Source organism: Chamaea fasciata, unplaced genomic scaffold (assembly GCF_029207755.1).
Source record: "Chamaea fasciata isolate MVZ Bird 193981 ecotype frontalis unplaced genomic scaffold, bChaFas1.0.hap1 SCAF_6, whole genome shotgun sequence".
In the NCBI taxonomy this organism is placed as follows: domain Eukaryota; kingdom Metazoa; phylum Chordata; class Aves; order Passeriformes; family Sylviidae; genus Chamaea; species Chamaea fasciata.
This window is the reverse complement of record NW_027094091.1, coordinates 22,058,632-22,073,832: the sequence shown is the minus strand read 5'-3', so window position 1 is coordinate 22,073,832 and position 15,201 is coordinate 22,058,632. Positions and strand designations below refer to the sequence as shown.

Genomic DNA, 15,201 nt, shown 5'->3' with positions numbered 1-15,201 from the left:
ATGATTGGTGAATAGGAAGGACACCTCTCTAATCTCATTGGTTAAACTAGAGAAACAGCAAAACACCACCTGGAGAAAGATTGTTTTGAGAAAGGATAGTTGTTTACCAAGATTGTTTTGAGAAAAAGCTTTCTTGAGAAACTTTTCCTTGGGAAAATCTTAGCAGCTGCTAGGCAGGCTAAAATCTCTCAGGCCCACAGGTGGTGGCTATCTTATTTCAAGAGAATAAGTCAGGGCAGGTTGTTTAATATGTTTTGTCCATTGTTATTCAGGATCTTTCCTTTTCTCTTGAGATACTCTACAAACTCACATACTTCTGCCAATGCCTGAGGACAGTGGCTCACTTCTGTGATAAATACTGTTGGATTAATTTGTGTTTTCTTTATTATAACATGGTATAAAACCTATATAAGTGTCGTCTGAGAGTTAGTTTGTATGTTACTGTATAATGTTCTTAGGCCTAAGGAATGCAGGGTTCCGGGAAGACATTCCTCTGCCGAGAAACAGAGAATGACCCATCACCGAAAGAAAAGAGGGTGCCACCCATGGGAGATGGAGCTGAGCCCCGCCATCATCGGCCATCAGCCAAGCACTCAGCACCCCATAGCCATCATCCCAATCTCATCAAGGACACACATCTCAATACCTGGTTCCTGCAAACCCAGACATAGGTTTATATCTCCTCAGAAAAACTATTCACCAAAATCACATCCAGAAAAGAAACCAGATGAATATGAATCCAAGGCCATACACACAAAAGAACCGATGAAGTAATCGGTTGCACAAGCCCGGGAACTGCATAAAAATGGACCCTGCACTCCCCGGATTTGTGAACCAAAGGGGGCAGGATCTGCGGTTCACCCAGTGCCGATTCTCGGGATCGGAACTGCGCTTTGGTTGTGGTTTTTATAGGGGTTTTTCTATTTCCCAAATTCTTGATTTTTTAATTTGTTATTAATAAATTTGTTGTTAATATTTTCATTCACAGATTCGGCTTATCATTTAAAACACTTCCTATAAAACAGAAATTGATGAAGCAAGGTCAGGGTATTTTCTGGAGTAATTTATTTACAAAACATTCAAGGAAAGTATTATTCATTTATTTTTCTAAGGCATGGCCTGACCTGCACAGTGACAATTATGCTAGTAGAAATGTAAAACAGTTCCCCTCTAAAATCTGAGTACTTCTGGTGTTAGCATTGAACTAAATACCTGATGTCAGAGGTCTCATTCTAGGAGCCTCCAAGGGCCTACAGTCATTCAGCAGCTGGTTTTAGCCTAGGGTGTATCTGCTCATACCTATGCTTTATGTCTTTGTGTACACATGAACTGTTCTGGAGCAGAAATTTCTATCAGGAGCAGCCACCCTGATGTAGCTGAGTGCTTGTTGGGCTGGCTTGTAAGCCAGCTGCTTTGCTTCGTTTCCCTTGGTGCTGCTTCCTTCCCTGAATTGCAGTCTCCCTTCCTCATCTCTGCTGACCGTGTGCTGTGTGTTCTCACCCCACGTACCTCTGCAACATCATAGCAGGAACTCTGATACAGAGATTTTTGTCTGAATGGGATTGCCCACTGAAATGCCCACACAGCCTTTGGCTCAGCTTTAAAGTTTACAGGTTGAATGAACCCAGTTCTGATTTGTATGTAGACAAGCTCTAACACCAGATGTTGCTTCTAGGTGAGAGAGAGCACTTCAAGTCAGGGTGCTTCTGCTTAGAGTTTTATCTGACAGATTTCCTACTCAGGGATTTTATCTAAAATTTTGTGATTTTTTTAAAAGGCAAAAAATACTGCTTATAGGTTTTAAGCATTGGGAAGTCCTAATTGGTGGCCTTTATTCTGTTTTAAAGACATTTGTGATTCTCATAGAAGGCAATTATAAATTGAAATTACTGTTGTAGTTTTCACAGAGAACACTTTCCTATTTCTTGATGTGTGTGTTGTTTTTCTCGGGTTTTTTAATTACAACTGCAGTTGGAATTATCTCTGCAGCTACTGCATTATGCTTTTCCGCTGATGAGCTACATCTGGATCTGTCCTGTGGCATGAATATTACATATGGAAAACTGTATATGTTGTATTATCTTATAAATTATTTCACATCCCTGAAATAGGGATATAGTTTTACAATGTCACTGTCTGAACACCGGCTATTTTTTCCCCTTGCCCTTCCCTTCCATTTATGATAATTTTTCAAGTCAAGTTGGAAAATAATTCTGGGGAACAAATTGCTTTTATAGCATGAAAAAGCATGCTTTAATACTATTTATCTTGTTTTAGATACCAAGCTCTAAAGACTTGTGTATTGTGTGATGTTCATAGTTGCATTAATGGATAAATAATACTAATAAGCTGCTGTCTGGAGCAGTTTGAGTCAAGCAAGTGCTACAGGCTTGAAACAAAAGAGCGTTAGAAACTTCAAGCAATGGATGATGATATGCTAACTGATACTGAATTTAGAAACACTGCATCTTTATTAAATGTTTGTTCTGTCAGATATGCCGTGCTGCTAAATTGATAATTTCAGATAAACATGATACGATGTGGAGTGCTCTCTTGTAGAACAGTTTGGGGGCTATTTCCCCCTCAAAAAGGCTGCCTGTCTAAAGTGGCTTTCACATTCAGTCTCAGAATTCAGATCAAACTGCCATTAATCCTTGATATTATTCTCTCTTGACCATGAAATTTCTGAAGGCCTGTAAAAGTCTGTTATTACTAGTTACTTAATCCTGAACACTAATACATCACCTGGCATTAAAGCTCTGCAAAAATGTTAAGTAGACGTTATTCAGAAGTTTTTTTAGATGTGGACTGGACCACTTGGAGCATTTGGAGGAATGAGATGGAGCTGCTGAGGTAAAAGGAATGAAGGAGGCCAGGAATTAATTTTCTGTAGTCTCCCAAATTTTGAACTTGAATTTTTCAGCTTTTAGTAGCTGCTGAATCCCCTAAAGTGTGTCTCTGTGAATGAGCTTGTGTCAATTTCTACAAAATAATCAGATTCTTGCAGTGTGACAGTGTAGTGGTGCCTTGTGGTTTGCATATTCAGTATCTGCACGTGTCTTTTGAAGTTATGATCCTTTTCTTCAGTGGAAGAGATGGAAGAAGCCCAGCTTTGTGTGTTTACCCCAGCCACCCCAGCAGACCTTTAGCTGACTGTGTCAAAAGATAGTCTAGATATAATGTGCTTGCAATGTGTTAAATAAGTGTTCACAGAGAGACAAGGGAGACCTGATGAAAGACTGATTTTCTTCCTTTAAAGCAGTATGATTCAGGAGAGCAACTTCTTAAAAAAAAGTTGGAAAAAAATCACACAATGGAAGGAGGCAGTAATTCTTCTTAGCTTGAGCAAAGTAGGACAAAAATCCCATCTGTAAAAAAAATTCTGAAAAAGGGGAGGTGGTTAAAAACATTTATGGTAGTGCCTGCTGAGCGAATGAGGTGGGTCTTCCCTTTCAAGTTTGACACCTTGGTGTAGATAACAAGAATAATGCCTGTCCCAACCCACAACCTTGTGTTTCAAGCCACAGACTTAAGATAAGTCTGCTTTTCTGTATCAGATTTGAGAAACAAAAGGTATCTGACTTTAAATTATGTAATAACATAACTCATATTGTCTATTTAAACTGTGGCTGTGTTATGAGTAAATAAAAGGCAAACAAGAGATAATGTCATGAAAAGGGAAGAAAAATATTTTTGAGTCATAAAAATGGTTTGGCACCTTTCTCAATATTCTTGGAAGTTTACATGGAAACAGAAAAAGGTCAGTCTTATTTTTGTTCATGGTGTATTTTTTCTTCTGTCTTGAGTTTTATTTTTAAATTCCTTTTAGACACCTCCAGGAGCAGAGGCAGAAATCTGAGGGAGACAATATTAAAATAGCTTCTCTAGTAGATCTCAAACAGATAAATTCTGACTTTGAATCACTATTTTTATTCCAGTTTTTTTTTTTTTTTTTTTTTTTTTTTTTTAAATTTATTTTAGTTTGGGAGCTTTCATCCCACACACCCTGATGCTTCTGTTGTTTGGCTTTTTACTCTCCTCTATCCTTTCCCACTCTAGATTAGTTTAGCAAGTAAGGAGATTTTTCCTACATGGATATTATCTGGGCTGATAAGCCTGAATGATGTATCTCCCAGGGGCCTGAGGCACCTCCTTCCTATTACTTTTTCCAGTAGAGGCATCTTTCAGACTTGATCCTGCCAGTGTCTTCCCCATCAGTTTGCTGTGTTTTGCACTCCTCAGTGAAACCTGCCCATTCTGAGGATATTGCCCTGGGCTACCAGTCTCTTTGCAATGGACAGAAATCCTTGTTCATCAAAATTATGTCTGTCTGCCTCACTAGTAACACAAACACAATTTACTTTGTTGGTATATTTTGCTAACGTGGATGCCAAATTCTAACCAGCTAGGAGACATATGCATAGAGGCAAGTGTGGGAAGAGAAAGTATTTGCATAGAAATATGTGCAGAAGAAATATAGAGAATGTGGGGTGGGAATAACCTTAGAGAGCTCCAGCACTTGACAAGCTTCTCCTAACAGGAGGTGCAGTTTGCCGTCTGTGCTCAGTAGGCATTCACACCTCTCAGAAGATTTCAGAGACTGTCCTCAGCATGTGCTAGGTCTGACAAAGGCTCAGATGTGCCCCAGGCTGGAGGAAGGAAGTGCAATGTCCATGCTCATTGCAGGGCGGGTGGACAAGATGACCTTTAAAGTCCCTTTGAACCCAAACCATTCAATGAGTGTTTGTGTTACTGAGGCGTGGAGGCAGAGGAATAATTGATCTGGATGACAGATAATATAAAAGAGGCACAGAAGAACTGTAGGAGGAGTGGTAGAGTTGAGAGGAACTATATTTAGAAATTTAGAAAGCTAGTAAACATACAGTAGAAAACATTACCAGCCCGTGCTGGAGGGGGAGAGAGAATAACAGGGAAAGCCATGTAAGTAAAGGAAAAAAGACGAGGAACATTACTTAGCCACACGCTGTGCTGGCTAATCACTACTATTGGATGAATATAATCTGTAAGAACTGTCTTACTTAAAGAGAACACTTCAAATCCTGTGGGTTTTTCCCTGACCTTAGTCACTGTTTTGAGACCAGATGGCCTCAGAACAGGTGCAGGCTTGGGGAGCAGGAGAACTGAAAATATTCTGGGCCCACAATTATCTGAAGAACCTGATCTACTTGAAGATGTCCCTGCTCATTGCAGAGGGCATGGGCTAGGTGACCTCTTCCAACCCAAATTATTCTATTATTCTATCATGGTCTGTGAAGAGCACAGTCTGCGCTCAAATCTTCACTGAGACCAATACTTAGAGCTGGACTGAAACCTAATTTCATTTTTCCTGACTGAATCTTAATCTGGAAATTTATTTTAAATGTGCTTCAGGGAATAACTCAATTGACGTATATAATTTAAATTAAATCAACTAAACTGAGGAACTGTAATATGATCCCTTATAGGAAGCAGATCCCACCTTATGGGCTGTTTTAGTCTGGCTGTTTTTTGCTAGCTGAATTGACTTCAGTCTTTTTGTTCACACTTTCTTCAAATGAAGCACTGAGGGGTTGTTCCTGTGCTTCAGCCATCTTGCAGTCCAGCCTTAGTGAGATACCCAGCTGTGCCATCCTGCTGACAGATTATGACCTGTGGATTGACTTTGAGTCACCCTGCAGTCCTTCCTATCTGTGCTGCTCTGCAAGAAAAGAAAACTGCAAGTGCTTTTTCTGGTGCAGCTTACTCTTCTGTTTTGAGGGAGGCAGGCTCTATATTTGGGAATGAGGAGTGTCAGTGTCTGTCAGAAAGTGCCTTATGCTATCCAGCCAGCAGAAGGTTATTGCCAAAGTTATTGTTGATTGTCTTATTTTTCTTTATTTTACGGAACTGAGGAGCAGCACAGGTCTGTCAGCTACTTTTTTATCCATTGAGAATATTATTTGCCTACTGAAAAGCTTGCATGCATTTCTAGTACAGCTAACAGTGAAGACAGGAGAAGGTGACACATTGAGACTCCTCAAAAACTTGTATAAAACTTCTTGAGCCATGGCCTAAATACAGTGGTGACTTATGACTGTCAGTTTTGAATGTTTGGCTCCTGTTGCCACCCTCTACTTGTTCATTTTCAAATTGAACCCCCTGTTTTTTACAGATAAATATGATCATTGCTCGAATGCTAATAATCCATACACTGTCATCAAGTTGTTGAGACTGATAACGTATTTTTTAAGGTGATTTTTTTTCCCTTTCTCCCGGGTGAGGGTGAATCAAACGCATGGATTGTACATTGTACAAGGTGGCCTGATACCTTGCATTTTCATGATGAATGTGTCAAACTTCTGGGTGATACTACACATAGACACTGTGTACAGACAATGGCTATTCATTTCAGTGAGGGAAGAATTTGATGTGTTCTGTGTGGTGTTCAAGACATGAAAGTTGATGCTGGTTTTGCACATGGGATCTAGTGATATAATTTAGGCTTCTTCTCAGTAAAGCCATGAAACTGATTTAGACTTGTGATTTTTTTCAAGGGAAAAAAGCGGTTTTAATCAGTCCAGTTATCAGAATATGGGTCTCATTGATCAGAAGCATCAAATCAAATCAAATACTATACTTGCCAGATTGTCCTGGGGTGACTTTATGATGCTTCTATCTCCAATTGTCTGTTCTGTTCTGTTTACACTGGATATTAAGTTCTGCACCTTTCAGACTGGTTCTGAGACCGAAGGGGGAGAAAAAGCAACATGCAGTTTGTTTGCAGAGACTGCATGTGCTCCCTTGCAACCCTCACATAGACAGTGTTGTCTGCAGTGGACAGCAGGAGAGAGTTCTCCTTTGCTTTTAGTTAGGTTTTTGGCTAGCTGAGGTAGAGAAGTTTCCCCAGGACTTTGGTTTTTCTTTTCCTTGGAGCTGTTTGAACCTGCTCTGGACTGAGGGCCCAGAAGAGCACTGGGAGCTGAAGCCTGCAGCCCACCTGGGCCTGGGACGTGGCATTCCAGTGCCAGAGGGACTGGTAAGAGACAGCTGAGCTACACCTCAGGAGGGGGACTTTCTGAGTTTGTCATCTCTTCAGAACGGCAAAAGGTTTTTGTTGTTTAATATTGTTAACTTCTGTGCTGGTGAATGCTTTGCCTGTTAAACAAACATGTTTTTTCCACTTTTCTCCAAGGAAACCTTTCCCCAAACTGTTTGGGGGAGGGGCCACTTGAATCTGCTTTCTAGAGTGACCCCATTCAGAGGTTTCTTCCCAAATTTGCCCTAAACCAGGACACATCAGTATGGCATAGCTAATCACCAAACTATGGCCTACTCACCAAAGAAGTAGTGGGAATATGCTATCGCGGTTTTAACCTTTATTTGTGTACATGAAATAGTACCATAATGGTATAAATTGTGTATTATATCTTTGGATCGTTCATAACAGCATCCAAGCTAGAGTAAATTCTCCTAGCTGAGAAGTGTGTCTACTGTGTCTACTGTGCAGGGCTCAGTTATGCCCCCTAATTGTGGGTGCATGCTGTGACATAGGGGAGGAGCTTCCTGCCAACCTGGTGCCTAGCTGCGATCTGATGGGAAGCTACTTTGGCAGTCGGGATGGTCAGAGTAATGGAAATACCTGCCTACATTTGTTTTCTCAAAATCCAGAGAAAAGGTTAGATTTAGTGTGCTCTGCTTATACTGGAAAAATGTGTGCTAATTATCTTACAAATGTGTAGTTGTAGATACCAGTATAATTGGCAATGGCAGTACCTGCTAATTGTTATGTGCCAGTGTAAACACTTCAGCTGGAACGGGGAGAACCTGGATTGATGCAAATGCAACATTAGAAGCTGCTCCACTTCTTTACAGCTGCTCTCTTCCCATACCTCCAGGCATCTAGCTGTGTTTTTATCACATCCTGATGGGTTTTCTGCTCCCACATTGCCCCTTCACATTCTTGCTTTTTCATGCAGCTGTTTTGCACCACACTAAGAGGCAGCAGTGGGCAGGTCCCAAGGCAGGGAAGTTTGGGTGTTACCAGTACTGCCTGAGCACACCTGCTCTTGTTGTTTTCGGGTGTGTTGGCAGAAGGGAAAGGTAATGAGAAGTAGATGCTATCAGTTTTCCAAAAGGTGTTCTGTTTTGATTTGTGACTGCTGGTCATTGCCTAAGCTGATATTAGTATGCATAGCTGTGTTAAGTCCTGCTAGGCTCCTCCTCAAAATGTCCTTCTTTTCAAGCCAGTAAGGTCAGCCAGATCTTCCACTTACTCCTGGTGGCTTCCTGACCGTATTAGTCAGCATATGAAGTGCCATGTTTTGTTGTCATCATAGGTTCCTATTTCTACATTGACAGTTTCGGGTTTGTTTGTGTTACTGTTGTTGTTGCTTTTGTTTTGTTTTTAGTTAGTTTTTGTTTTGTTTTGTTTTTAAGAAGTCATTCTTGTACTGTTTTCATTCACTGCTATCTCTGGTAGCTGTCAGCTGTTTCCTAAACAGTTGAGAGAGTAAAGCCAGCTCACACGGAAGGTGGACCTTTTTGTGAGGTGTTATTGCTGCAGCTGAGTGCCCTAGAGGGCACAAGGGCTCCAACTTGGAGGTGATCTGTACATATCATTTTTTTCCTGTTACACTCTTTGCAATTCATTTTCATATTTATAAGATACTTCAAAGGAAATACATTTTCTCTGACTAGTTCCTCGTCATTCACAGCACTAGGTCACAGAACATTTCCCCACCCACATTATTTACCATACAAAATGATTGTTTTACTTTTAAAGAGTAAAAGGAAGAGTGGGAAAAAGGGTAAAACTCTCACAATCATTAGCCAGTTTGCATAAAGGAAAACCCAATATAACTGGTAGCATAAACTCATTCATTTCCTCTTCAGCTAAGCTTGTTTTCTACATTTGGTTTTACCAAACTTACATAGTCTAGTGTTTAAATTACTGAAGTTTACGTTTCCTGTCTTTTAAAATTATCAATCCCACAAAATATAATAGCTTGTTTAATAGCAGGGCCTAAAACACTGAGTCCTGTTTAGTCCAATATTGTATTAAGGCAAATAGAAATGTGCTCCTTCCCAAGGGATTAATGGTCTAAATGTGTGACAAGGCAAAAGCTGGGGAAGCAGATGGTCATGTACATGTCAAAGAAACAATCAGCAGAGAAACTATATTTGAGTCAGTAATTGTGTTAGTCTTACCTGAGTGGGGATCTGTGTTTGGCAACACAAGCAGGGCCTCAAATTAGTTATAGCCAATTTTTATGTGACAGAGGGGCTGGGTCTGAAAGGTCATTTCTCCTGAGAGGCCAAAGTGTCTCTATGTGATCTTGTGCAACTGTGTGCTTTGGAGGATGGATTCTTGTGTTCCAGCACTTCACCTGAAAATCCTTGGTTGTATTCAATGTCTTTTAAAAACACTTAACATAGAAACATCTCTAGAATCTGATCTTGAGATGGTGCTGCCATGGGTCTACAATTCACAAAGTTCCCTTGCTTATACTTTGCTTCTTTCTGAATGGCAGGCTTGAGCAGCCTCAGACCATGCCATCAAGGATGTGATTTTGGTAGCTTTGAGATGTGTCTTAGAGACTGAGGGTCAAACTGAGCTAGGGATCCTAAATTATGTTGGAATTCTCTAACTCTTTGAATACTGTGTAAAACAATCACTGCCTCCCCTGTGGTTTGATTCAGAGTTGATGTGGGTGCTGTCTTCTGGCCTAGAAGTCACTTTTTCTTAGATTTCCATTTACAGAATCAACTGATTTAAGGCTGCTTAAATATAAAAGTGTTTGCCAGATGTGGATTGTTTCTCAATTGCATATATATATATATATATATATATATATACACATATACATACATATATACATACATATATATATATATATATATATATATATGCTAATTTTTTTTAACATCCTGGAATAATTCCATTTTTATTGTATCAGTTTTATGGATGCTGTTATCAATGAGAAATCCTACTTAGGACATTAGAAAAATCAAAAATGTCAGATGGTGAGCATGAAAGATACAGCATACTGCTGTAGGATTTAGTCTGTGAGAAAAACTTGACAAGCCAGAATGCTTCCTTAAGTATATTCTGAGATCATCTGTTCTGTTCAGCCTGGAGGAGACTGAGGGGAGACCTTATTGCAGTCTACAACTTTCTTGTGAGGGGAAGAAGAGGAGCAGACACTGATTTTTTCTCTGTGGTGACTAGTTACAGGACCTGTGGGAATGGTCTGAAGTTGTTTCGGGGGAGGTTTAGGTTGGATGTCAGGAAAAAATTTTTCACCCAGAGGGCAGTGGGTCTCTGGAATGGGCTCCCCAGGGAAGTGGTCACAGCACCAAGCCTGCCAGAGTCCAAGAAGCTTTTGGACAATGCTCTCAGGTACAGGGTGTGACTCTTGGGGATGGTGCTGTGCAGGGTCAGGAGCTGGACTCGATGATCCTTGTGAGGCTCTTCCTACTCAGCTTATTCTGTGGTTTTGTGGTTGTGCCATGTCTGTTGTCAGAAAGTGCCACTCACTTGCAGCATAGTAACACCCTGTACACCATGAAATCAAGCTCTTTGTTGGCCCATCTGCTGGAAGCTGTTGCCTCTTGTTTTTACCTGTGAGTTCTGTGCAAAAATAATTTATTGGCCTTTTGCAGAAATTTGGAGCCAAAGATCACAGAACCTTTAAAATATGCTGTTGAAAGACTTCAAATCTTTAGCTGACCTTGGTGAACAGGAAAAGGAGAGAGAGAGAGAGGTGGAGATGTCATATGTTTTAGATATTGTGAAATTCTTGTAAATTAAAATAAGAAAATAAAACCTAGGAAAGCAGCAATGAAGTCTAAGCAGATTAACTCCTGTAATTCTGTCATTTTAGCTTATTGAAAACTCTTAGTTGCACATCAGTTCTATGGAAAGGCTCAGTGCTTCTTTGATTGTTTTTCCCCTGTTGAGTCTTTGGAAGTGAGTATGAAGAGATACTGCTGGAGTTTAGCAGGCCTTTATCCTTTAAGTATGCAATACATTTTTACTTCAGGGAGCAATATTCTGAAAATAGACTTGGATGTCCATGGAGATTGCTTCAAATACAGGATTGGAGTGTTTTGTGTATATGCTCTTGGGCAGGATTTAGACCAGGCAGGATATGTGATCTCAGCTCTGGTATTCAACTGAAGCTCAGTGTGCCCAAACACCATCTTGTCCTGAATATTTCAGATGCTTCTGATTTGTTTATATCATATGAAATATTGCTAGTGGCAGGTATTGTGGTGGTATTGTTGTAGTGCTCAGAACATCAGCATCTCTTAATACCAAGAAAATTGGATAAAGCCATAAGCACTTAGAATGAGTCAATGATTCTCTTTTGTAAAAACAAAAGCAAAAACCTAATCCAGCAAAACCTTGCCCTCCACAAAAAAAAAAAAAAAGGTGCACCAAAAGACCCCCAAACAAAATAAAGTACCCCCTCCCCCCCCGACCAACACATTGACCAAGGAAATTTCTTTAAATTATCAGGATGTTGTGCTTTTGTGTTTGACCATTTAATGGCATAACCTGCAGCTTTTTATAGGGAAACTGTTAGAAGTCAGTGTGTTCTCCCTCTCAAACCAAATTAATCCTTACATTTTCCAATTGGTTCTCTTTTTCCAAATCCCCCTCTTTCCCCTGCTTGCCTTCCATTCCTCTTGTTCTTCCCATACCATTTGCCTGCATTTTCACATTTTCTCATGCCATTTTTCACCTGTGTTAGCTGTCTTAAATTGATTCAGTTTTGTATTCCTGTATTTCTTCTGTACAGTGACTTTTTCTAAACTTCAGAGTGGAAATTGGAAAGCTTTTATTTGCTACACCAGGGAACTTACGGGTTGGAAAGAAAGTTCTGTTCTGTCACTGGTGCTTATCACAGCTGAGCATTGTCATTAGAAAATATTGTGGAGTAATGTAGAGAGAGATGGTTTATGTAGTGGAATGCTGAAGTTACAATAGTGAATGGCCAGTAACTTTTAAATCTACACAAGGAGAAAAAAAATAATCCTACCTTTCTGATTGTACTCCATCGACTGCTTGAAAGATTTGTTTTAAATGTCTTGGTCCTGCAATAATAAAACACCTTGCAAGTGGTTTCTTCATGAGCACAGATAAGTAAGAAGGATACTCTGAGGCATTAACTGTCTACAGAAAACAGTGTGGAAATAGAACAACCTCCTCTTGGTACCATTGTGAATTTTAAATTTAGACAGTGATCAAATAAATCACTTGAGTAGTATGCTCATCCCCTTGAGCTGAACTGGAATGCTAACCTGCTTAAAGTGAGCATAAGCTTTGCTACAGTGGATTAGGACTGTAATGAAGTGAAGTGTTTAAACAAGAACAGTAAAATTAGAAAACTTTCAAATATGCAGTATTATGGGACTTTTTTTCCTATGTGTTTTCTTTTTTTCTTTTTCTTTCTGGGAGCCAGGATATTTATAGTATCAGTTAAAACTTCATGTGTGCTTGCCCGAACTTCACCCTTCAGATCTTCACATACTTGGAAACTTAAGAAATGCCTCTGGCATTGCAATAATATTCTAGATACTGCTATAGCTGTTGTTCTTTCAAACATGTGCTCTAGCTAAATGGAAAGCTCAGCAAAATATTTTGTATTAAGAATTTCTAAAGAGACAAATAAAATAATGAGATCATTGTAGAATTACAGTACAACAATACTGCAATGCAGATGCTTTTCCTCCTATAAAAAAATGCAAATATATTTTCAGTGTTTCTTGAAATGTGAGCCCATGCAGATTTGTGTGTACAGCAAACCTGTAATGACCATTAATCACCAAGTTGAGCTCATTTCTATGAAATGGGCAATGTATTTTGCTGTGGGTTTTAGAAACTGGGCCATGTGCTTTCTTTCATTCTCAGCATCTCTCTGTGTGTGAGTGTTAACTTCAAAAATCTCAGTGTAGCTTATATTACAAACCACAAATCCACGCTGAGTTATGCTTGCACCATTCTTGAAACCTGCAAGGCTTTTCTTGTAAGAAAGTGAAGTTTTTATTGTCCTTGAAATCCCTTTCAGCAGAACACTCCTAGGATCTAAGCCAGGGTAGTTCATTCCTGGATTCAGCATCCATAGGCAATGGGGCTGGGGGGGGAAGTGCAAGGCAACAAGGACAGTACATGCAACATGGTCATTGCTGCTTCTGCTCTTTTTGCTCTCATTTGCTCTCATTGCATACATATTCTTTGCAGTTATAATTTTCAGAATTTATGTATAAACTCTGACAAGTTCTTACAAAATTTCACTATCTAGCTTCCAGGTTTGAAAGTACCAATGCCATATATGTAGTTTCATAATTGCTGTTTGCCTACAGATTCAAGAGGACAACACTGCATAGTGTCTGACCCATGAGTGACATTTAGAAGACATTCTATTGAGAGCCTGAAATATGATTGAAAACTAAATGCAAATTTAAGTGGCCTGGATATCTGATGTGACTCATTGCTAAGGAGAATCTGGGATTCATTAAGTCTTGATTCACTGTGTTGCTCTGTTGCCCTTAGAGCAAGTCACTTAAGTTGTGCTGCTGTATGTCACCATTTCATATCCTTCTCAGAGCTTAATGTTTGTGCTGCACTTTGAAGATTTATAGCCCTATTCAATCTTACTATACTATTGCAAAGGGCTGAATGTTTTTGTGCATCTGTTAAAGATGTGATCAGTACTTTACGTGAAATGAATAATAAAACTTATGAAGAATGAGTCATGGTGTGTTCCTGTTTTTATGCAACCTTTTACTGGGGTCATTTTATGTCCTCTTTGCATACTTTTTTTTTTTTTTTTTTTTTTTTTTTTTTTTTTTTTAGTATAGCTGCCATTATTTGTATAGTTAGAAGATTCCTCCTTTTAATTTTTGTTCAGATCTCTAATAATCTTACTTGCAGTATAATTCTGTCTTGGTGTCCTTATTTGTTTTCTGTAAGCCATGGCCTAAACATTTCTGCGTACATAATAAGTGAAAATAAAGTGAAAAGTAAAATCCATGGTCCAGTTATGAAAGGATGCAGATTTCATTTTACAAATTCAAGAGGTAGCTTATTTAACTAAACTTTCAAGTGCATTCTTAACTGCTGTAAATTCCTTTTGTCTGTTTAACAAATTCTGAAGTAGTAAGTTAGCTATAGGGTTTTCCTTTAATTTATTATCGGGTTTTGTTTGTTTATTTTGTTTATTGTAGGAAATTCCTGTAATTCTGTAGAAATGTAAAATGAAAATGCCAGAAAGGAGAGCTGCTGGGAGTCACAGCTGTTGGTAGGTTGTCTGCATACTCATTATATTATATCCAGTGATAACTGGTTTGATTGTCAACTTCTGTCTGATGTGTGTAATTGGCTTTTGACCCCAAGGTAGACAAACCATTCTATATTTGTTCTTAAACTTGTGTTAAAAGTGTCCTTTTTTTCATTGTATTTGGACCTTTTCCCTTTTCTGCTTGCTGATAGTTTGGAGCATGGCTGTTAGTCCTATAAATTGCATTCAGACATCTTAATTAAATACTCTTTATAACATCATCTTTGCTTAGCAACATCGTTTCTGAGATATTCTGGGAAACTTAATACTTGTCTGGTGTGTAAAACAGTGTTCCTAAATCAAGGTATGTTGCCATACCCTGCTTGCTTCTTGCTTATGTTGTTTAATAGTTTTTATATTACTTTCTTTGAGACAGAAACATGAAGCCTTATACACCTGGTCACTCCAGCTTATTGCACAACACAATTACCAGTGAGACTCAGTCTTTGGAATATGGCTTACCATGCTGGTGCAGATTGTTAGAGTGAATAGTGTCTACATGGTTGTCATGGATCCAAGCAGCAAGTAGCTTTCACATTCCAAAATAACCTGGAATTTAAACAAAATCTTTAGGCTCTCAGAAGCTCATATAAGAAATTTCCATTTCATTTGCTGAAAACATGCTATCTCAAAGTCATAAAACCAAAATGAAAATTAAATCATCTAAACCTGCTTTGGCATAGACCATAGGTATGCTTCAGATCCTGGGTGTGTTTCCTGCTGAACAAAATTAACCTATTTGACACAGTTGTTTGAGCAGTTATTTCCCTAGTTACCTTTGTGTGCTGCTCTTGAATGTCTTTCTAGGCTTTTGGTTTTAAAAGTTGTGTTTGTCCACCACTGGGAAGGTGCATGGGGTGCTGCATTCTCTGAGCAG

General features: G+C 39.2%; 1 protein-coding gene across 5 annotated transcripts in view; it reads right to left on the bottom strand.

Moving 5' to 3' along the window:
• The window catches only part of CUNH4orf19 (chromosome unknown C4orf19 homolog), a 42,354-nt gene that overhangs the window by 4,783 nt on the left and 22,370 nt on the right, over positions 1-15,201 (bottom strand). For 3 of the 5 annotated variants that reach the window (XM_066185596.1, XM_066185595.1, XM_066185593.1), the window contains 2 exons: positions 14,787-14,873; positions 12,024-12,078 (listed from right to left, as the gene is read on the bottom strand). The gene's annotated coding sequence lies outside the window, so the exon portion shown is untranslated. Of the gene's footprint in view, positions 1-12,023; positions 12,094-14,786; positions 14,874-15,201 lie in introns of those variants that run through there. The other 2 variants (XM_066185594.1, XM_066185592.1) reach the window with 2 other exon arrangements.